Source organism: Canis lupus, chromosome X (genome assembly GCF_011100685.1).
Source record: "Canis lupus familiaris isolate Mischka breed German Shepherd chromosome X, alternate assembly UU_Cfam_GSD_1.0, whole genome shotgun sequence".
NCBI classification, from domain to species: Eukaryota; Metazoa; Chordata; class Mammalia; order Carnivora; family Canidae; genus Canis; species Canis lupus.
Window position 1 is genome coordinate 3,658,687 of NC_049260.1, and position 21,538 is coordinate 3,680,224.

The 21,538-nt window shown below is 44.9% G+C and overlaps 1 protein-coding gene and 1 long non-coding RNA gene across 8 annotated transcripts in view; one reads left to right on the forward strand and one right to left on the reverse strand.

Annotated features, from left to right (window-relative positions):
- Window positions 1-21,538, reverse strand: part of NLGN4X (neuroligin 4 X-linked) — a 353,807-nt gene that overhangs the window by 281,616 nt on the left and 50,653 nt on the right. The window contains exons 1-2 of one of the 7 annotated variants that reach the window (XM_038586743.1): window positions 14,950-15,487; window positions 13,996-14,111 (exon numbers count right to left, since the gene is read on the reverse strand). The gene's annotated coding sequence lies outside the window, so the exon portion shown is untranslated. Of the gene's footprint in view, window positions 1-12,047; window positions 12,298-13,938; window positions 14,112-14,316; window positions 14,422-14,949; window positions 15,488-21,538 lie in introns of those variants that run through there. The other 6 variants (XM_038586741.1, XM_038586740.1, XM_038586745.1 and 3 more) reach the window with 6 other exon arrangements.
- On the forward strand, window positions 14,724-21,114 carry LOC119868353. Its single transcript, XR_005386083.1, has 3 exons — window positions 14,724-15,487; window positions 16,277-16,360; window positions 21,079-21,114. It is a non-coding gene; the product is annotated as an uncharacterized LOC119868353 (long non-coding RNA).

The window sequence follows — 21,538 nt, forward strand, 5'->3', positions numbered from 1 at the left end:
AATCATGTACCAATTAACTAAAAGCAAACAGGTTTCACCGAGTAAGCTCCAGATTGGGGGATCAGAAGATGCCACGCACCCAGCTCTTTTGACCACTCGGACCCTTTGGTGACCTGTAAACTCAGGCCGTGGTCAATCGTGGCTCCAAGGTAACAAGTTCTGCTTCCAATTTTGGAGATTTTTTTTTTCCTCCCTTTGGCTTCCTCCCCTGGTGCCTTCCAGCAAAATAATTTACCTTGTGGGATTTTTGCAGCACCGTAAAGAAAGGCAGGTCTCGAAACTCGTCGTATATGATGAACCCATAGGACGATTTGGCAAACGGAGATATATGGGACGCTGAAATTTCAGGCATTCTGCCCATTGTTTCGTGAATGGGTTTTAAAAAGTACTGACCAGGGGCGGCTTGGGGGCTCAGCAGGGTTAAGTATCTGCCTTCAGCTCAGGTCATGATCTCGGGGTCTTGCGATCGAGTCCCGCATTGGGCTCCCTCCACTGTGGGGCGTCTGCATCTCCCTCTGCCCTTCCTGTCTGCTCACTTGCGCTCGCTCTCCAGTAAATAAATAAAATCCTCAAAAAATTAAGTGAAAGTACTGACCAGCTGTGCGCGGTCTGGGATAAATCACGGCAGCTCCGTGTGCCTCAGCTTCTTTACACAGCGATGCTGGAATGCAGATGTTCGGTCTCTTGCAAGTCCTAACAACGTCTGACCTTAAAAGATTTCCTAATATTATCAACACGCTGTATGCTGCATGTGGTCTGGGCAATGTAATAGTTATTTAGGCGGGTTTGTGCATTCCCCAAGTTGAGAAAAACGTATACTTTTCTAGAATCATTGCATCCTGTCCCACCTCCCCCCAGACACACACACACATGCACACAAATGGAAAGAGACCAAAAGCTTACATAGCGTCTGCTTGAGGGGCTGTTCTCAACCTGAAGAGAGGACGGTGGGTCCTGTGCAGCAGCTGCACGAGTGGAGGAAGGAGGCAGCGCCGGTGCCTCCCACGGTGACCCGCTCCGGGGACAACCCCTGGAAGGAGGCACCTGTGACACCCACCGCGGCTGCCGGTGACCTGGTGACCATTAGGGCCACACGCGCTTTACTGGGCGCTTCCTCGGGGGACAGGCCGCCGCCACCTGGCACATTGAAGACAACCCCGGAAGCGCAATGACCATGGCGTGGCCCCCACCAGGTGTGTGAACACCTGGAGCCCCAGGGATGGCCACCAGCAGACAGCAAAGGCGCACCTCACCCCGGGAAGGCCCGGAGGCCCCGCAGATGCTGCGAATTCGCAGGCCTTGCAGGCCGGGCTGTGGGTTCTCTGAACCAGAGGCGTGTTTGGGGAGGGGACAGTCAGAGTCTACGCTTGAGCTGCTTCCCCTTCGAGGGCTCTCAGCCTCAAGTCACGTTTAAGACAGAGAAAAGGTGAACCGAGAGCTTGAAAGATCCAGCAACAGAATCACAGCAATCGGCGTCTCCCGATAGGAGCAATACTTTGCAGTGCTCCCTGAGCCTCCCACGGCCTTCCACAGCGCGAGGACTTCGGTCTTTTCAACATCTTCACAAAAGGGGGCACCTACATGGCTCAGTCTGGAAAGGGTCTGCTTTGGGGTCAGCCTGTGATCTCAGGGTCCCGGGGTCGAGCCCCGCATCAGGCTCCCCTGCTTCTCCCTCTGCCCCCACCCTTCCACCGGTCAAGCTCCCTCCCTCTCTCTGAAATAAAGAAATAAAATCTTAAAAAAAAAAAAAACCTTCAGAAAGTGCTCACTTCAGCACCACAGAAAGTTAAAAAAAAAAAAAAAAACCGTCGTCGGAAAGCTAGGTTTCCCAAAAAAAAGGTTAAATTATGTATATATTTAAACATATTTGAGCATTTATATGATTTAGGGATTTGTTATATAGACATGTATAAATTATATATACTGATGTATACTTATGTATTCACATTTGTATGCTGATATTTTATATATTTATATATCTTGTTTATATTTTAGGATGTTTTATATAGAGGATATATATAAATTTATGAAATATCAGTATACATGTAGGTTTTATATGTATAAAATATGTATGCACGTTATATATGTTTTATATATAGAAAACCAACATAAAATTCCATATATCTGCATATATAAGATGTCAGTACATATGGTAGGCATTCATAAAAACTAAACAATTTCTGGGGTGTCTGGAGGTCTCAGTGGGTTAAGCGTTCACTCCTGATTTCTGCTCAGGTCATGATCTCAGGGTCAGGAGATCGAGCCCCCACATCGGGCTCCCTGCTCAGGGGGGAGTCTGCTTCTCCTCTTCCCTCTGCACCCACCCCCACAAGCACATACTTTCTGTCAAGTAAATAATATTTTTTTTAAAAAAAAGAAGGAATTTCTTAAAAATTTGGATGTGACCAGAGACGTTTTGCTGTGAAACTAATACACCTGCTTATGTATGTTATTTGATGTAAATTTGGTAAATTATCATGATTCCTATCATGCATTCGAGGAGACTTTTAATCAATATAATGATATACAGATGCCTGGGTGGCTCAGCGGTTGTGTGTCTGCCTTTGGCCCAGGGCATGATCCTGGAGTCCCAGGGTCAAGTCCTGCATCAGACTCCCTGCATGGAGCCTGCTTCTCCCTCTGCCTGTGTCTCTGCCTCTCTCTCTGTGTCTCATGAATAAATATATAAAAATCTTCAAATATATAATAATATATTATAAATATATAATAAATATAAATAAATATAACCATCACATGAACTTGTGCCAGACCCTGTGAAACCGCCATGGCAAACTGAATCATCATAAAACACCTTTGCACGTTTTAGTGAAGAACCGTGTGAACTGTCTTATCATTTGATTTCCACTATGAACCTCGATGGTCATTTATTCATGAGAGAGGCAGAGACACAGGCAGATGGTGAAGCAGGCTCCCTGCAGGGAGCCCCATGTGGGACTCGATCCCAAGACCCCAGGGTCATGCCCTGGGCTGAAGGTAGATGCTCAACCACTGAGCCACCCAGGCATCCCCCTTTAAAAAAAAAGATTATTTATTTGAGAGACAGTGAGCAGGATGGAGAGGAAGACAGAATCTGAAGCAGAGTGCACGCTGAGCGCAGAGCCTGATGCAAGGCTCTGACTCACGACCCTGAGATCATGACCTGAGCTGACACCAAGAGCCTGATGATGCACTGACTGAGCCACCTAGCCCCCGCCCCCCACAAGATTTGTTGCTTTATAACTTTGCTCCCTGTGTTTGCAAGGGCTACTAGTCACCCACGGACCCCTCCTCCTTCCACGTCGGTTTGTATTGTGCTAAAGCAAATTCATGTTTCTCCCACTTTCTGCTCTGGTGTGCTAGAGCACCTGCTTTATACAGGGATTCCCCCCTTATCTGTAGGAGATTCAGGAAACACCCCCCCCACAGTGGATGCCTGAAATGGTGGATAGTACTGAACCCTACACAGAATACGCATGCATACCCACGATGAGGCTTAATGTATACAGCGGTCCCAGGAGGAGAGTAACAATGACTCACGGTGCAAGAGAACAAGTATCATGATACACTGTAGCAGGAGTTTATGTGCATGGGTCTTGCACTCTCCATATACAGGATGTGTGTGCACCGTCCTGTGCTCAGCCTCCCCGGGGTGCTGGCGTCAGATGACATGATGCTCACCCGGGGGCGTGAGGAGAAGGACACAGGCGCTGAGACCCAGCCCAGCGGGACGCTGCTGCCCTTCTGACGTAGGTCAGGACTTGCTCTGGTTCCTCACCCAGGGGACGGCGGGAAGAGCCCTTCGCATGAGGGGGAGGACTCAGTACGTGCATTTAACCATTACCCAACTTTCCTATAACTGGGACTTTTTTCCTGGGTCTGCTTTCCCATTTTGCACGCAGAGAAGTCCCTACACCAGCCTTGCCAGCCGATACATCCTGCGAACTCTCTGGGCTAACAAAGTCGGCTATTTTTTTGTTTGTTTGTTTTTTCCAAATGTCTACTTTTCACTGATTCTGGTTCTCCAGGGACCATCAATTCCAAATAATGGTGTGTACTGTGATCTTTACTACCGCAAGCTTTTGCACAGCATGAGCTCGGCACAAGCGCCATGTACATATGCATATGCACGTTGATGGTTTGGCAGCCAGACGTCCAGCCTGCTGGTTTAGAGCTGGGACACAGGTGTCACCCAGGTGTCCCCTAGGCCAGGCAGCCTTCTCTTCCCCGAGGCTCCAGGTCACCTCCTCACCCCATATGGAACATCCTCACCCTATTGGTTCAACGCTAGGGCTTTGTCTTGTTAAAGCAGCTAAAATATCACAGTATTACCATGTCCATCTGAGAACCATCGTAGGCACCTCATATTTACCCTCTAAGGCCCCGGTGATTTTGCCTTTAACGATATGAAAAAGACTGCTCAACACTGAATTAAACCATGGTTTTCCCGTAACACTGGACGTAGGACCCAAGAGATTAAACACAGACATACACTGGAAGAGAGATTCTGATATGAAACTTTTCTTCTTAATTGCGAGTTCACATTCAACTGTTTCCACCCACCACACACAACTTTTGTATTTCTACAAAAGTGGTGCAAAATGGCCTTGTCCTATGGAAAATAGAGAAAAAACAGACATTTCTTTATATCCCTACTTCTTGGCCTTCAACAGATACTGAATAAATAAGCATGATGGGGGGAAAAATACACCAAGTTCATTTCTCCAGATGACTCTGGCAATTTAAACCCTCTCTGGTAACCTTAGATCATCCCACTTCCTGCTTCTGCTCTGTCAATAAAATACAAGGATTCTCAACACAGTTCTGCAATTCTCGTTATGTAATTTGGGCATTGCTCATGACCCAGAGTCTCCAGTTATCTCTCACATCTCTGAACCCATTAGCAAGAGGCTTCTGAAGCCCTGAATGTGTCTCCAGGATGAAATTAGTGAGAGAGGAATGACACGTGAGGTTCTCTGAAATTAGTCAATCTGGGATCCTCCTTCAGGGCCGATCTCTGATTCACGGCTCTTCCAATCAAGGGCTATCACTTTTGCGTGATTTTTGGGAACGAATCGCCACCAAAAAAAAAGAAAAAAAATGAAAATTGGGGCAATGTCATCTGCAAGCCATGCTGTATGGCCCGTCCAAGAGTGGCATGGTCCATCCTCAAGGCTGGTTCGCAAAGCTAAGACATCGCACATGGTGGGGAAAAAAGAGATTATACGAAGGGTGGTGGAGTATGAGACGATGGTCTGCTATTTTGCAATCTCTGAGATTTGGGGGCGTGAGGATTCGCAGTGTCGCTCATGCCTTGGGGACGGTGCCAGAGCTTAGTATGGCCTATCGATTTCCAGAAGGACCACCAGGCAGCGGCTGGGATCAAGGGGAGCAGGGCCACCGCCACATGTTCACACAAGCACCTCAACAACAAAAAGTCTCAGGAGCGCACAGTTCTTGCTGGAGTCAAAGTCATCTGTTTTATATATATATGTGTGTATTTACTCAGAGGATTTGCTGGAATGAAAATCAGTGTTTTACAAATACAGGGTTTGACAGCTTTTAAAAACAGAGCCAGCCACACACATATGGCATGTGAAGAATCCTTTCAAACCGTCGTGGAAACTCTTTGCTGTTACGAGTTGCTACTCTTTCCAGATGATTTGATCCCTGCCTCGTACCTAGTTACATTTATTATTCCTTCAGCCCTTTAAGGACCAGTGAGAGCTCATCACTCAGCAGAACAGAAGGGAGCTAGGAAGCAACAGGAGCAGGAACAGAAGGGAAGCACCCATAACACACAGTGCAAAAGGGGACGGGGCGATACATGCATGAACCAAAGACCCTAACAACTTTCTTATGAGCATTTACACCCAGAGGTCTTGGGGAACTGGCATATTCCACGCTCATCTCTTTACTACCGGCACTAAACTGACGCCCGAGCCTGTAACTGGCACGTCGTACATGCTCAATAAAATAGCATTAAACGAAAGAAGGGGAGGGCAAACCTTCTGGCGCAGGAAGGAGCTAGTTTCCAGAAAAACACAGAAATACCTTAGTCCCTCAGTTTCTTTCCTGCCAGGGCTGAGTAGCTCCATTCCTGGATCTACTATATTGATTTTTCCATGTTGAGACCAAGTCAACGGAACCTGTCCATGATGGGCAGAGGGATGTGCAAATGGGAGTGGGATGGTCACCACCACCGCCATGCTCATGGCCATCACCGGTCACCTGTGGCCTTCTTTCCTGCTGACCTCCACATACTCTCAGATAGTCTGCTCTTTTGGTTTGTTTTTTGTTTTTTTTTTTTTGTTTGTTTGTTTTTGTTTTATTTTATTTATTTATTTATTTTGGCTAGGGTATGCATTTTCTTTCTTTTTTTTTTTTTTTTTGAGTATAGTTGACACACAATGAGTGTCAGGTGCTCACAGTCTTTCCTGATAGGAGCAGAACTTGCCTATCCATCCAAGCAGGAAAGATACATGGCTTGCCACATGTTCCCACTGACAGAAGGGCTCCCAAATGGTTCACAAAAGCACACTAAATATCAATTAATTACATTTCCGTGAGAACTGCAATATGCTTGCCACCACACTGGCAGTAATAGATCTTGAAGCAGTAGTTTCTGTGGACCATTAAATGTAGATACTGGGGGCCAGCCTGAAAATGTACTTTACCAGATACGATACTTTGTTCAGGAAAATGCGGGACTGTCCATCTACCTGTATCTATAAATGTAGTATAAATTTTTTTTTATTTTTTTATTTTTTTATTTTTTATTTTTATGATAGTCACAGAGAGAGAGAGAGAGAGAGGCAGAGACACAGGCAGAGGGAAAATAACGTAGTATAAATTTACATTAACTATTGATATAGTAACTCAGGGCAGCCCAGGTGGCTCAGGGGTTTAGCACCACCGCCTGCAGCCCAGCCAGGGCATGATCCTGGAGACCCAAGATCGAGTCCCACATCGGGGTCCCTGCAGGGAGCCTGCTTCTCCCTCTGCTTGGGTCTCTGCCTCTCTCTCTCTCTGTGTGTCTCTCAGGAATAAATAAATAAATTCTTTAAAAAAAAAAGATACAGTAACTCATTATGTAGGCTATTTATATAAAATTGCAAAACACATAATTGTGTATATATCTATATATCTAATGATTTCATTCAGTAAGATATATAAAAGCTAAAAAATATATATAAAAGTTTTCCAATAAATTGTGAAATATACCAAGTTTAGATGATGAAGGCTTTCTTCATCAATTACATAAACGCAATGATACGTGCCGAGCATATAAGTACAATTACATGATTGTATGTAAAATATACTCCTACACACTAGAAATCATATACATATTTAGATGAAATTTGATTACTTAAATGATACAAGGTTTCTAGATACGATTTGCCAATAAAACCATCTTATGCAAGAAACAGCTCGTAGTTACATTGCGGCTGTGAGTCACCTGAGGCCACTCAGGTCCACACACCAGCATATGGATGTGTCAGGGACCTAGGCGTGTTTGCAGTCTCGTCATGTGTGACCGCATTTCTAAAGACCCGTGATCGGGGGTGAAGCGACAAGCCAGGAGAGCAAACCATCCTACATTGGTTCACCCCTGCTGGGGCCGTCGGCTGGGATTTTGCAGTGCTTCCCGGCAGGCACCACATGAATGAAGAGTCCATGCGGAATGTGTGCGACTGCAGAGGAGCTTCCCCGGGAAGGGAAGGACCCAACACCCAAGACCATAAAGTTTTTCAACTCTTGTGGACTCAACAGCATGAAGAGACGACTGTGAATTTCTCAACTGTTGTGGCATCAACGTCTGGGAAGGGGTAACATTCTATTGCACTGATCATATAGATGATTTTATCATTAACATGGGGGATCGATATCCTTGTTAGAAAATAATGACTTCAATTTGAAGACAAAACTTCAAGGTAACATGGAGAAGGTGGATGCTTGCCCATAAATATCCACTCTCCATTTATTTGGGTCTCATTACTAATCAATGTCTCCACTCTCAAAGGAGGAGCACTCAACAAACACTTTGCAGGTCACCCACAGGATGAATATTTTAATATGACTTACATTTGGGAAAACGATGGAGAGAAGGATGGGCAATGGGGCAAAATCACATCTTTCCTTCTGGTATTTTTTGCGTTGGTCTAATGTGTTACATTGGCTGAGGAAAAAAAAACATCTTATGCAAGAAATATCTCTTGGTTATGCTTGTGCATCTGGGCATCTCTGTGCATATAAACACACACAATTCAATTCTTACCACATCCCTTGAGATGATGATGCATTTGTTTAAAAAATGTGGGGTGTTTTTTTACATTTTGCCACCTAGTGCATTCACAGCTCTACTTAAGTAGGAAGCATTTGCAAACAATAAAGGCACGTGATCTCAATGGGTTCTGGTCTCCGCACCCGCCCTGCTGTTTCTGAGAGCACCGTTCATTGCTGCGGACCATCCAAGTAATGGAATGTGTGTCCCTGCCCTGGTTCTGAGCCACACATTGGTGATGTTGATACAGGAAACAGGGAACATGACACCGAGAGCAAATCCCATCAGGGCTACGGGAGGCCTTTGCCATGCTTTGCAGAAATAAACACCAACCCGCAGAGCTGCGGCCTATCCGTGCCACTCAGTTTCCTGTTTCTTTTTAAAAGAAAGGAACCGTGGTTCCTTTCTTTTAAAGGATCCCAAACCTGACCAAGAAATGCAACTTCAAACCAACCAAATCATTAGTTTGCACTGTAGAAAGAGACCAGGCACAGTTCCACGTTTCAAAGCCATGACCAAAGACTCGTAAGTAGAGTGGAAGGGTGGTTGCCAGGGGCTGGGTGAAGCGAGAAAGAGGCAGAAGGGATCCCTGGGCATAACCACCTTTCAGCTAAGCAAGATGAGCAAGGTCTAGAGGGTGGCTGGCACCATCTTGCACCGAGTTGGCCATCCTGGGCTGTGCCCTCAAAAGTTGGCTAAGAGGGCGGATCTCCGGTTCCACGGTCTTACCAGGATACGGTAAAATGCAAAAACGCGCCTGGAACGATAAGGTCAAGATCCTGAAACCCGAATGCTCAGCAGTATGAACGCGCACAACCAAGAAGGTCCGACTGTAATCCCAAAATAGCCCTCGGTTACTGTAGCAAGTCGCTATTTATAGAACACACGTTTCAAATAAAGCCACCCAAACAAAACTCTGGATTATTTCCACACATTTCCAAACAGCTGCGAAAGCACATGCCTTTTCATTAACACTATCCTGAATCAAGATCTGACTCCTGGAGATTCATTCCAGTGAGGCTTTAGGGTTTATGCTTCCTCATGTCGCCCACATTATGCAAAGATTGCGCTCTCCCCTTCCGGAATGGGGACAATACGACGTCATCTTACTCCACAGTTTACGTTTGTTTGGTGGGGTTCGGTCTCTTTTTCCTTCAGGTACCACTTCTGGGAGGAAGGACAGGGGTTTGGCGAGATAAGAGCACCGACCTGGCAACTGGCTGGCCAAGCTGCACAGGCAGGTGGAGCTCAGGTAACCACACACCTGGGACAGGTGAACTCCGCGCTCAGTGTCTGCAGTTTGAACAGAACCCCAAGTGGACTGGCTGTGCTCCACCACCAACCTTCCACCCCTGTGAATTTTATCAGCCTTTTATGTATTTATCTTTGTTTGTTTGTTTAGTAGAACCTCTGCAGATAGAAAAAGCTTCACATACATGTTGGCTGGAAGGTCATAAATGGCAAAATGGCAAACTCGTAGGCAGGTACCACTTGTTTTCTTTCTCCCCCTCCCTCCCGCTCACTTGTGCTCCTCTGTCCTCCACAAGAAAAATGAGGGTTTCCCATCCTGCCATTCAGTAGGCAGAGAACAGTGCAGGCTTTGAAAGGCCCAGTGTAGGTTGTTTAGAGAAAAATGATAAAACTGGAAAATATTCATTGAGTGAATGGGGCATGAATGTCCGCCGCACACAACAGATGACCTAATTGCCGAGAGCCACGTGACCTTCCCGGGCGAGATGCTCACTTTCTCTCCCTGAGCGGGCAAAAGCTGTATATTTGATTTGCAACTGGTAGCGGTTTCAAGTTTAAGATAATCACTTGTGACTACATAGAAGGCACAGTCTGTCTTAACATCGCGATTATTACTTAATGTGATTAAGTAGAACACGAAGTCTCTTCTCAAAGGATACGGTCTCCAGGAAAAAAATTCAAATAAATAAATAAATAAATAAATAAATAAATAATAAGTAAATAAAATAAATTGAGCAACTGGCTTAAACTAACCCCCGAACGTGTTTTTCCTCATTTGGGAATATCACATATATCGTGAAGGTGGAAAACAGGATAGAAAGAACACAGGCCGGTTTATATACCAAAAAATAAAAATTAAAAAAAAAGAAAATCTGTTCCTTGCAGTTGCAATCAGCATGCTGAAATCAGCTCTCACCATGTTTGGAATTTAAGTACGTTTTAACCAGATAAGCCTATCTGCAGAGTGAGAGTTTAGGGACTTAAAAATACTGTTATATTCAAACTTCATTTGCATGAAATAAATTCCATCAACAAGTTGCATCACTGACAATACTCAAGCACGTACTCAATGTTGGAAATGCGGAGTGCCAATTAAAAAGAAGAGAATCTTAAAACAGAAGCCGGATCCCATGCACTTGAATGTTTACTTTTGTGAGAACCATCCCCAGCCTTTTTTCTTTTTCCCTCTCTCTCTCTTTTTTTTTTTTTTCTTTTTCTTTTTTAGTCTGGGCATAAGACCACTATATTCTAAAGAGTTCTGAAAAAGACCCTTGCACATTCTGAAAGCAATGTAACAGGCTTAGTCGGTAAGCACGCTATCTTTGTGCAGAGACCAGAAGCCTTCCACAAATTACTACAAAGAAAACCAAATGAAAAGGCCAAGTTCAGAAATAAAGAGAAGCCTCATATACTTATCATTAGTCTACACAATCCACGCCAAAAAAAAAAAAAAAGAACTTTCGACAATCCTCAAGTTCATTCACTTGCAAATTTCCTAACAGCTCTGTACCTGCCTTAACCACCTCCTGTGGCAATCACTCATATTTCAAGTATCTTTTCTATTCTTAGATTTACATGAGAAATTAGCAGGACTGCTGGATTTAAGGCAAAATGTACGTTCGGCATTATTTGTTTAAGGAAAAATAGTACAAAAGAAAGCAACGATTCCTTTCCCCCGGAAAAATATGTCAAAACACCTTAAAGTCGGCATCAAAGCACAGCTATTATTATGAAAATACAATTATCATTCAATCCCTGCTCCAAACCATTCTGGTTTCCCAAAGAAAACAATGCTCTCGTTTGAATTCAGTGATTTAAAAGTGATGAAGTCATTTTCGACTTGAACCACAGGCCCTGACTATTTTATTACATGTCAGAGATGATGCTCTTTAAAACTGCCATAAATAGCAACCATATGCCATACATACAAGCCACATATATAATTATAAATATATAGATATTGCATTTTCTTGGATAACACAGTACTGCAAGTCTAATCCGAAAAAATATATATAAATAGTTGCAAAGCCCTTGTGAAATTCTCATGTTCTCGATATGGAGAGAAATGCAAAAAAAAAAAAAAAAATCAGATTTTTTTTCTTTTTTCTTTCTTTTTCTTTTCTTTCTTTCTTTCTTTCTTTCTTTTTTTTTTTTTTTTTTTTTTTTGGAAATAAGGGTTGGATGCAACCATGTGCCATCATGCCATCCAGCTTGCTCTCCATCCACACAGGGAAACCTATCTCCTGGCGATTTTCACAATTGCTCTTAACCTCTTCCCACCGAGAACTAAAGGCACGACACACTTTTCCCCTCGCCCTCCCTCTCGCTCCAGCGCCCCTGCAAAAGTGCAGATTTCTGCTCATTTCTCTGGGGTCTGACACCCTCTAGGAAAACGGTGAGCATGTCCCTTCCAAGCATGGAGCTCGGTGAGCAAGTGATGCTGCTTTGTTCGGTCTGAAAGTCAGGTCTTTTTCTCTCCTGGTCCTTTATTTTGTGGCTGAGCAAGGGTACCTACCAAGCGCGGTCTTCAGCTCGCCCTCGTCTACGCCGCCCGCAGAACGCCCACACAGCCTGGAAATTCTGCATCGGGGTAACTAGGTCTCCCTAAACTTTTTCTTTCTCTCTCTTTTTATTTTTTCCTTCTCTGCGTCTCTCACATCATGCTGAGTGCTGACTCTGGGCAGGGACCTCGCTCGCCCCACCTCTCACTAGGAGACAGTTAATGCAACGCGCCCTTGATGCTTGAAGCCCTGCCAGCGGTGGATCCCTTCAAAAAGCATAGGATATGAGCACATAAAACCGTTCCCCCTCAACTGACCAAATAGGAAAAAAAAAAAAAAAAAGAAAAGAAAAAAAACCAAATGAAAAGAAGAATCCATACTACCACCTTGTGGATTCTTCTCGCAAGAACAGCACCTGCTAGGTTGAATAAACCACACACACACACACACACACACACACACACACACCCTAGTCGGCAGCCCTCACCCCAAATTTAAGTTGGGTCCAAGAGGCAGATTGAGGATGCGCGCCCCGCGTGCAGGCCTGCGCTCCTCGCGCTCCCCGCGCTCCCCGCGCTGCGACTCCCCGCCACCCCCGGGCCCCCCACGCCGCCAGCCCCGAAACAGCAGCCCCGGGCTCCGGAAATAAATACGGAGAGACCCGCACCTGCCGGCAGCGCAGAAGGAGGAGTCGCAGAAAAGACAACCCGCGGTCAAAAAATAACAAAATATTAATAAAAATAATAATAATAAAAAGGAAGGAAAAAAATCCAGCAAGCCGCGGGGACGGGGACGGGGACGGGGACGGGAACGGGGACGGGGACGGGAACGGGGACGGGGACGGGGACGGGGACAGGGACGGGGCGGGAGGGATGGAGAGGACGTCCCTCGGAGCGAGCGGGACGCGCGCCCAGGTGTCCCCGCCGGGCAGGGCTGCGGGGCCGTCAGCGCCCCGGGCGACAGGGCGCCGTGTGTGCGGCCAGCAGGCGACGGAACGGGCGCCCGGGCCCAGGGATGCGCGCAGCCAGACAGACCCCGGGGCGGCCCGGGGGCCCCGCGCCCCAGCCTGCGAGTCTGCGCGCCCTCCGGGGGCCCCGGGGAGCCGGGGCTGGCGGGGGGGAGGGGGGGCGCTGGGAGGCGGCGGGCGTCCGGGGCAGCGGGCGGGGGTCCCAGCGCCCCCGAGCCCCCGAGCACCCCCCGCCGCGGGGTGTGCGCCCAGCGCCGCGCCCCCGCCCCCGCCCGCGCTTCCGCAGGTCGAGCCACGCGGCCGCAGGGGCGCCGCGGCGGCCTGGGGGAGGGGCAGGACGCGAGTTCCCAGGCCGGCTCCGGGGTCTCCAGGCCCCCCCGCTGCCCCCACCCCCGCTCGGGCAGCCGGGGGCGGTCACAGGGCCCAGCGGGCTGGGAGGGGGCCCCCGGCCGCGCGGCGCTGGGGCGCGGGTGGGAGCGGGGGCCGTGGGCCGCGGGCGCTGGGGGTGGCGGGGCACGGGGGAATTGTGCAGCGCGGCTGGCGGCTGCTTCGGGACGCGGGTTTGTGCCGGGCGGCCCGGGGCTGTGGGGGTGGCCCAGGTCGGCCGCGGCTCCCCAGAACCCCCCCCGCGGCACAGCCCAGGGTGCCGGGCGGCCGTGCGCCCCGCGGGCTCGGCTCCCGGGAACCCGCTTCCCTGCGGGCACCGAGCGGGGGCTGCATCCCCCGAGACCCGCGCCGGGGCGCCCGGGCGCCCGTCCCCGCAGCTACCAACTTTTGTGGTCCTGCAGCCGGGCGGGCCGGGCGAGCTGGGGGGAGGGGGAGGGGGGCCGGCCGCAGCCGCGTGCCCCCCGGGAAGGTCCAGGCCACAGCCACGGGCTCCGGGAGCAGCGCACCCCTCCCTCCTGCCCGCCGCTGGCCTCCCCCCTACCCAGACGCACGGGCAAAGGGGGGCACGGAGCCCGCTCCCCAGCTTTGCAGAAACAGCTCGAAGCTACCGTCATCGGGTCTCCGCCCGGGGTCTCCGGCGCGCCCGGGTCGCTCCCCAGCGAAGCCCAGCCAGGTCCTAATCAATCACGTGCGTTATTTCGTGCATCACACCAGCCGTCATCTTCTACGGAGCCAGCAGAGAGGAAGGAGGAAAAAAAAAATTGCTTAATGCAACCCCAGCCAAGCCTGTTTTCCTTTTTTCTCTCTGGTTAACCCAAAAAAAGCACCCCAGGAGGTGGAAGCTGACAGTTTCCTTAAAGAAGAAGGAGGGGGGGGGGTTAAAAAAAAAAAAGAAAGAAAGAAAGAAAAAAAGCCCGTTGGTTGCTCACAATCTCCAGAAGTACTCCTGTCTTCATCGCCAGTCCCGGTTTGCAGGGAACTGGCGCTTTTCTCCTGCTCCCTCTCTACTGCAGATAAAATTTTTTTTTTCCTCCTCTCCCCGCCACACTCTTCTGTTTATTTGTATGGAAGACGGCGCTACTTTGTAAACACATCACACACGGCCCCAGAGCCGTTCAAATAGCTGATTGCAGCAAAATGCTTGCAAACCACGGTGGTCTCGATTTTCTTTTCTTTCTTTTTTTCTTTTTTTTTTTTTTAAGTCCGAAGGGGCAAAAAAAAAAAAAAAAAAAAAAAAAAAAAAAAAAAAAAAACACAACCAAACAAACAAAAAACAAAAATCAAATGCTTCTGTGGAGATGTGCATGAAGCTGGCACAGGACACGCCGCACATACATGTCCACGCTCCCACCCACACCTAAGACATGGAGCGGCAGATGGGAGAAAGTCCTGTCCGGATTTGCAAAATAAAATGAAATAAAAAGGCCAGATGGAGCGAAGCCCCCAACGCTTTTGGTGAGGCTCGTTGTCTTTTGCCGGGGAGCACACGCGAGTCCCGGGGCCGAAAAGGCTGTAAAAAGAGAAATCCGGAACCCAGAGACACATCTGAAAAAGGCACCTACCTTAGTCGTGGCAAAGCTGCAGTGGCTCCAAGTGTTCTTTTGCACACATCCAGATTTTTCTAGGGAAGCCTGAGTGAGGGTAGGATTCGGGAGGCTGTGTGGTCCAGGAGCCTGTGCTTGCTTTCTCTCGAATCCCAAGCAGATCTGCTCATCCAAAGGAATGTGGGGACCACCGGCTGGTCCTTGTGGAGGAAATTCGTCGTGTCTGCCCCCGAAGAGTCGGGAAGAACAAGCAACACAGTCCGAGCAGGGAGGGCAGACCGAGGTCTGAATAAGAGCTCTGTGCTGAGAGACAGAGACGGGTCTGCAAGGAAAAGGGGAGATTGAAGAGAGAGCTCCCGATGTCTCCCCGGTCCCCCTCTGCTATTGGACCAAACTGAATGGAATTTACAAAGCCAGCAGCCAATAGATCTCCGCACTGGGTCCCATCACTACAGAAACCACATCCACAGCTACAAGCGAATGCAAAGAGCAGCTAATCCCAGTGCAAACCAGCTGTAACCGAGGTCCCCTCCCGGGGCCAGGGGTGGCGGAACAGGTGAGCGCGTCACGCTGGGCCACCGGGGCTCGGGAGCGGTGCAGGCTGCTCTCGGGCAGGACCCTCCCCGGCAGACGCGCTACAGTATTTGCAAACATCCTTAACTCTTGGAGGGTGCGCAGGGCAAGAGTGCCGGCGGGTACAGCCCTTCCCGGTGGCCAGGCTGACAGATGCGTTCCGGTTCGGGGTGTCATCGTGCCTCTCTCTGGCAAGCCAAAATTCTTAGGCAGCAAAAGGACAGTGAAGGTCTGTAAAGGACAGAGCCTCCTTTACGCCCAGGTGATGGGCCGATACCTTTTGTTTGGTCGCGTTCTTTTCCGAGACAGTATTTTTGTTGTTGTTGTTGTTGTTTCATGAATAAAAGGGTGGAGATGTTGCTAGGATTTGGCCAGTTATTTTTAAATAACTCATCTTCACTTGCAGGGTCCAGGAGTTTATCTTTCCCTGGCCAACTTCCAGGGTGGTGCTGTGGCCCAGTATTTATCATGGGAGTTGGAGGGAGTTGGCTCTGAATGGGCAATGTCTGGAGTCCCTAACTGATAAGTCACTAAACCGATAAAGCCCCGCACAGTGTGGCGCGATATGAGCACAGATTCCCAAACCACGTTGCTCGGGGTCAAATTCCACATGACCTTAGGTGTGTAGTTTAAATGTCTGGTCTCTGCATCTGTAAAATGGGGTGGATGGACGTCATCACTGCCTCATTGTATCATTGTGATGAGCTAACACAGGACTCAACATGCAAGATGCTCTAAAGTAGTGCTTGCTTTTCTTAAAATTATTTCACAGGCCTACGAATGTATTTGTTGAAGGCAAAAGATGATGGCCGCTACCCAGACGACTTGGATGGCAAACTTAGGCATCCAACCTGCCGTAAGTGTTTGCTGTGTTGGCCTAATTAGGGACTCCGCACAAGTTTTGAGAGAGGAGCTCATGGGGGATGTGGCCACTAAAGGGGAAGGTGAGGCGTACTGAGTCGGGGGATCTACTTTCATATCAAGTGTCCACCCTTGCTAGCTTTGACTTGCTGGAAAGTCTGTCGTATTCTGTGAATCTGGGAGATTACATCTGCTAAGCAGTGACTTAAAATAGCTCTTTTGTGGGTTTTTCAGGATGATTAAGTGAGATACTATGCATGAAAACACCTTTTACCAATACCTTGTATACAAATACCTATGTCTGCATATATATAAGATATGTATCCAATAATAGAAGAAACATGTGTTTTATACAAATAGATATTTAATCGGATAGATATGTAAGATCCAGTAACATAATAGTATTGCTAATAAATACACCCTTTTCCCTAAATCAATGACCTAGGTCGATATCAATACAAAAAATATAGACGTAGACACATGTATCTGGCAAGGCAGAGGTTAGAAAAGAGTTTCCACTTGAACATAATACTTTATAGGAGGCCAAAAAGTCAGTGACTTTGCCAAGAATATATTAATTAATTGATTGATTTATAAATTCAAGTATTAAAATAAATAAATAAATAAATAAATAAATAAATAAATAAATAAATAAATAAATTCAAGTATTTGTTGAGCGTGGGCATGGTCCTAAGCACGGAATATGCATTTGTAAGTCACAGCCCTTTATTTTTGAAGAAGCATACGGTCTAGTGGGTAAGGTAGCCAACAGTGTAAGAAAAAGAAATGATTACAAGAGGGTGTGGGGAAAATCCTGTGATTCATGAGTTCTTAGGGATCCATAGAGGTGGAAATGCTGAAGGAAGGGTCTTTCTTTGAAAGAGAAGTAAGTAGTCGTTGATCAGGTGCAGAAGTTGAGGGAGAAAAAGCTCTGGAAACACCGTGGATAATGTGCAGCATCAACTACGTACATGTGGGATTTGAAGCTTGGAGGGTGTGGTGTGAGCAAGGCACGGGGTGCGCAAAGAAAGGAGATAAGACATGAGAGGTGAAGAAGCGTTCTGAGACCTGTTTATGGAGGATCTTGAAGGCCATGGAGAACAAGTGGAGTTTATCTCATAACCGATAATGTAGTGTAAGCCCTAGTAGGGGAGAAATAATCAGATTTACATTTTAGGACAATCCCGATGGGGCAATATGGAGAATGAGTTAGAGGGGGACAAAATTATGGGAACAAGGGAGATTATTTTCTGAAACTCTTGGAAGGGTGGATGTCATAAATGATGTCCGGAAAAACAGAGAGAGAGAGAGAGAGAGACAGTGAGAGGACACAGTGAACCCTAAATGCAGTCTTGGCTAACCCAGTATTGGGCAATACTAAGTCATGCCTCAGCTACTTACAAGGATTAAAAAAAAAGAAAACAAAAACAGAAATATGATTAAGTAGAATAATAATTATTAGTGTAATAGTAATATATGCTATTTGATTAACTGCCACACAGTATTGGAGATATAAATATGTATGATATACAAGATGCTGAAAATCTAAGAGGGTGTTAAATCAGTAAAATCCAAGGTGATATATGGTATATGCCATCTTAGGAGCATAGGAGAAGCATAGCCTGCTTCCTGAAGGGAAGATGAGAAAATCTCTCATACATAAAGAAGGTTTTTTTTACTGGGAATTGGAGAGCAGAGGTGGGAGATCATTCCGAGTGAAGAAAGCCTGGAAGAGAGAAATGGACATGGAGTAGACAGAGGTTCTGAACGTGCCGAAGGACCACCCTGTTAGCTGTTCCACACTCTTGGAACTCAACCCCACGGATCCAGATTTAGTAGATCTTGAGTTAGCTCTATGGACCTGAATTTTTTTGGACATTTTGCTAAGTGAGTCTTCTTTTTTAAGAAGCCCTCAAATTAAACCATGAACATATTAATGGTGGTGAGTTTATGGTAGGTTCATAGCATCCATGAAGAAGAAGAAGGAGACATGGATCAGACCAAGTTATGGATGGTCATGGACACCCATTCACTGGAATCGTGGCTGGCTTTAGCACACAAGAGGCATGGATTCACTTTTAGGAAGTTTACACAGAAGCATTTTAGGGTATAGCTTCGTTTTAGGGACGGCTTATCGCAGGAACATTCCAGAACAGGGGAGTACCGTTGGTAATCCATTGCAGCATTCATAAACTAAGGTGGCGATGGTAAAGGCTAAAAACAAGAAATGGGTGGAATAAATAATCATTACAAGACTTGAAATCATGGGAATTGGTTAACAGCGGGATGGGACCTTAGAACACGAAGAGTCTACAAGATTGCCCTGATGTTGCAAGATGGAAAAGCGAAGATAAATGAAAACATGCAGAACCAAAAGAAGTTGAATGGGGAGAAATACGAAGACTTGACTTTGAGGTGCTCACAGATCAGGTCGATGAGATGGGCACACAGAACTCAGATCATCGGAAGATTGAGATTTGATAGGAATAGGAAGCTGAGAGTTGGGTCAATAAATCTGATGGCAACCCCCATGTGTGGGATACTTGAAATTGTGGTGTAAAAAGGAGAGAAAGTGTTAGCTTAAGCGGAGGGACACGTCTTTGGAGGAACCGACACTGAGTGAGCTGAATGCTATCCTCATTCCGGTATCTAATGGACACAAACCTGACAATTGCTGCTTATTCCAAGAACTCTTTAAAATACTAAGGATGGAAAAATAAGACATGGTTTTTGTCCGTAACTAGCTAATTCTGAGATATTTTTAGTCCATGGCATTTCTCATCAATACAACTGTCCTATTTTATTTTTTTACATACCTATTTATTTATTATATTTTTTTACATTCATTTACCATTGTCGTCACAGTCTTGGGGGAAAAAAAAAAAACCTCTGCAACGTTATGATGGTAAATGGCTTTAGGTGGTCATAATTATATGGGACCACATCAGACCATAAATTTTAAGAAGTTTGAGGAAAGATGGGATATGAAATAATTTTCATATGATCAATCGATTGATCATCGACAGATTGATAGATATACAATAGGTGGATAGAGATTCAGACATATATGTTACATATAATAAGCATAGCTGGATTTCATATTGTACTTAATTTATTACAAAGCACTCAAGTAGTAGTATTCCCAAATTGGATTTAATGACTAGGTTGTAAAATGATTAACGACATCGATTGAATAAAGGGAAACAATGCTGGGAACCTTAAAAATACTTACTCTTGATGTTTTACGAATTCCATTCTTATCATGTCCTCTGATAAATAAACCTGTCCTATCAATGATACAAATTAAACTTGGGACCAGTGTAAGGTAAATTATAATGAATTTCAAATTCACGTCAATCACTTAAAAGAAGTTCTGTGACACTAGCGGAAGGTACATACCTTTCCCTCCACGTCTAGAGACACTTACTTGCAAGAGACACAAGCGATTGTCTTATCTATCCCCATCGGTTTTGTAGGTAAAGTGTTTTATGAGACTTAGAAAGCTTTAGGGAAAGATATTAAAGTTTATATTTTCCAGTAAGAAGGCTGTACATGCCCCTAATGCAATGCTTGCATCTGAGAAATGGGAATAATGAAATCTTCACAGACGAGGGTCCACTTCCAGTATTTCCTAATCTTTTGTCCTTGTGTTATTTCAAATCCATAAAACACCATTAATTATGTAACATGCATCCACGATACGGAGATAGGCTCTGTGCTGACTTTCCATCTGATTATTTTAAATCCTTTCCCTGGTTATTATTTCATCACTGGGCATGATTAGCCTAAATGACTTTTGAATGGCTCTGATTTTTAGAAAATATTCCAGCCCCCGAGTTTCACAGCATTCACTGTGGATGAGAAAGCCATTAACTATTGCTTTTGTGTGAAAACCAAGAACACTGAATCCCAAATAGCTGGAGTTCATTTTTAAATGACATTTGCAGCAACTTTCTCAACTGCTATTGCCTGAGACTTTTTATGAACATCTTTCTCAATGTCCATGTCCCTTTGACAAGTAAGAACACACACTACACTTGAAAATTGTGAAAAATATGCATAAAACTTCCACTCTCCTGGTTACATGGAATTATAGATAAATATATATATACATATATATGTCATATATAAAATGTATACACAAGATAGAGATGGACAATACATTATATACAGGGTTATATAAATTACATATATAATTTATATTATTTATCTATTTATATAATATATAGCTTTAAAAATTATATAAAGTCATATATTATATAGAGTTGTATATAACATATATACAGGGTTACAAACAATATGACATATATTACATATAACCCGTCTTTATTTTATATATAAATATATATTCATAAAATACAATATATCATTATGAATATATAAAGTTGTATGTATGTAGAGTTATACATTTATAACTGCTTATATTTATATTATAAATATAATTATGTATAATATATATTATATTGTATGTATTATCTCAGGTATAATATATACTTCTACATTTCTCTATATTATTATATAAAATCATTGTATATTTTATTTATATTTAATATACAATTAATTAAATATATTTAAATATATGAAATATATGTATATTTTATTTATATAATGTATAAGTATTTAAAATATTCATTATATATTATAGTTATATGTTATAGAAAATATAGAATGTATTGTATGTATAATATAATATAATACAATTATATTCAATAGGGATGCCTGTGTGGCTCAGTGGTTGAGCGTCTGCCTTCAGCCCAGGGCGTGATCCTGGAGTTCTGGAATCGAATCCCGCATCAGGTTCCCAGCATGGAGCCTGCTTCTCCCTCTGCCTGTGTCTCTGCCTCTCTCTCCGTGTCTCTCATGAATAAATAAATAAAATCTTTAAAAAAAAAAAAGCAATAGATACTCATATATATAAAACGTATTATATTAAGTATATGACATTAAATATGTATTTATATATTTGTATATAAAATATTAAAATAATGTTATACAATTATATAATGTGTTACAATTATATTTATATTTAATATATGCATCATTTCATCATTATATATTAGTAGATATTATTCTATATATTGGAGCTGTATTGACATAACTACATGTACATATGTATATGACTTTCTCTATATACGTATATTTTATATAACAGGTAGTTACTTATACTCCCACC